Below are 3,006 nucleotides of genomic sequence, written 5' to 3'. Positions count from 1 at the left end.
GGTGATCTGGTGGGATTTGTCAGGATTTATTTTGATTCTCCAGTTTTTACACCATTCTTCAATATATGTTATGTGTGCCTGTAGTGTTTGTGATGCATTAGTTGGGTCGTTGTTTACAGCAAGTATACATGTGTCATCAGCGTATGTTGTTAGGACTGTGTTAGGGTGGGTTGGGATGTCTGCTAGAAAAACTTTAAAATAATAAAAAAAAAAAAAAAAGAGAAAAAGAAATACAATTTGACATGACTGCCGTAAAATACTGTCTTTATTGGGTTCAGTGCATTTCTTTATATTTATTAATAAATTCAATCAACTGATCTCCTCAGTCAGCTGACATCGAAGTAACAGCTGACTAAGGCCGTAACTCCTCCCCCACCAATTTACAAACAATCCTCGTAAACTCTTCTTAGGATTCTTTAGCTTCTATATGCACTGTCCTCCTCTTTTTAGGTCCGCACAAGCTCTCAGTTGTGACAGTATGGTGTTCTCTATTACTCGGAAGGGCCCCTCGTATCGCTGCAGTTCCTTTCCCCTATTGCTACAAAATCTCCTGTAGGCTATGGTCCCAAGTTTGATGTTACCCATCGGGTCACGCACGTGGAATTTTTTTTTCTCTATTCGTTTACTCTTCTCACCCTCGATACGGGATTTGACCCTATACCACAATTTCATCAGGGCTAAACTGTTGTTGATAACTTCCCCTTCTCCAGTAACTGTGGCTCTATAATCTCTCCTACGTCCGCGCAGACCAAAATGTATTTCGAAGGGCTCAAAACCCGTGACCGTAAGTACGTAGTGATTGTACGCTGTGATCGCTCGTTCCATTGCTTTATCCGGTTCCAATCCCTTTTTCAACTCATAGACACGCAGATGGTCACTAAGCGCGCTATGAAGCCTCTCGATCCCTTCCCGGCTCTAAGGATGCCGCGGAGTGTTGAGATTCCATACCATTTCTAATGCCTTCGTTTCTTCTCTGATAAGCGCATTATTAAATTCTCTAGCGTTGACCAACGATATTCTATCAGGGACCTCGTAAAATTGAAACCAAGCACGAAGAGCCGGAAACACTGCTTCTTCCGATTTGTCTTTCACCAGGTATGCCATAGATCCACGACTTGCTGAATAGATCCACGACTGTAATCCAATTGAATCCTTTGAAAGTGTCTATATGTAAGTCACTAAATGGTACACTCGCGGTTGGTGTTTCCCCTGGTCTGGCCCCTGCTGAGGCACACTTCCCAGCTCCTTATAGTCTCCTGGATGGTGCGTTTCATGCCATACCAAAAGTATCGACGCCTTAATCCTTGTATCATATGCCAGCGTCACCTCCTTCTGTCGCTCCTTATCTTGAACCGTTTCCACCATTAACATACAGCGAATGAACGACCGATCCACCTATCTGTTCTGATCTCCACAAGCGCAGCATCTTATCCCACACCGCTCCGTTGCCTACATATAAATGGAGTGTCTTTTCGGGCGTAGATGCTTCTGTAAAGGCTCTACAAATTTCGGCTTCCCAGGTTCCCGGCTGCGTCCAAATCGTGGTGATGTCGCTACCTTTATATTTACTTTTTTTAATCTTTATTATGCCCATAGTCTTCGTCTTCCATGTTATCGGCTCCGTGGTCGTCCTCAACTGCAATAACTCATGCATGCAGGTTAATGCAGTGTATCACCACGTTTTAATTACCTGGCTTGTAGGCAATGCCCATATTATATTGGTCCAAGCGTTCCTTCCAGCGAGTGATTTGTGCTGATGGTTTTTTTAGTTTTCCAACCCACTGTAAAGGTCTGTGGTCAGTGTGAACCCGAAATCTTCTAAAAAGGTAGGGTCTAAAGTGGTCCATCGCCCGTACAATCCTCAATTACTCTCGTTCTAAAGCACTAGTCTCTGTCAGCGTGAGGCGTCTACTAGCGTAGGCTATTAGATGTTCCCTCTTCTCGTACCTCTAGGATAGTACCGTACTCAGCGCATACTCACTGGCATCCGTCATAAGTTCAAATAGCCTCTGGAAGTCGGAAAATGCAGTAAATTGTTCAAGCGTACGAGGTATTCAGCCATTTCGGGCACAAACCCCCTGTGATAATTTAACGCCCCCAACAACCTCCTGATCCCTTTTAAATCCTTCGGGACGGCCATCTTCTGCAGGGTTTCTACTTTTGGGCATCTGGTCGTACTCTCCTTTGTGATTGTGTGTCGAAGAAAAGTTATTTGTGTTTGACCTATTACCGACTTCTCCCGTGCAAGCTTTAAGCCAAACTCCCTCATCCGCTAGAATACACTCCTCAAATGTTGCACATGTTCCAACTCGGACTTACTGAATACCAGCAGGTCATGCATATAAGATTGGCAGACGGGGATCATCCAATCCCCTCAGAAACTCATCCATGGGCCTTTGGAATGTTACCGGAGGATTTTTCAGGCCGAAAGGCATCCCTGTAAATTCGTCGTGGTCTCTCTCGAAAGTACCATTAGATGCTTCCCTGTGTCCACCAAGCATCTCACACCTCCTCTCGCTCATATGATAGGCAGCCCGCCGTGCTCTCTTCTGACGCTGTGTCACACCAATGTGCGGCCGCCACTCTGCAGATACTTTCTTCAGATCTCTTCCTTCGTCCTGTCAGCCCAGTCAGACCGCCGTCTCCACTCGTTCCTCCTGTTCTGTTGCCTATCATGAATTTCGACATTGTTTTCTTCTGCTTCAACCTCTGAGGCCTAAGACGTGTCGGTGTTCTTACTTGCAGATCGAACTGACCTCGGAGAGATCCTTTTCCTCCTCTCACGTTGGGCATTCACTTCCATCGGTTCTACCTGGTTCGATTTTTGTCGTCGAAACATATATGATCATTGTCTCGTTATATGTTCCTTTATTTTACATTCGAAACGTCGGGTACGGGAGCATTGAGCCATCAAGTGCCCTATCTTTCCACATCCATGACATTTTCGGCCCTCACGGCGCCCGCTTGTTCTTGGTTTTATTTGGCCAATTCTTCAATGGGTTTCTT

This window comes from Halyomorpha halys, unplaced genomic scaffold (assembly GCF_000696795.3).
Source record: "Halyomorpha halys isolate HHAL.00 unplaced genomic scaffold, Hhal_1.1 Scaffold637.1, whole genome shotgun sequence".
NCBI lineage: Eukaryota > Metazoa > Arthropoda > Insecta > Hemiptera > Pentatomidae > Halyomorpha > Halyomorpha halys.
Note: the sequence above shows the minus strand (reverse complement) of the source record.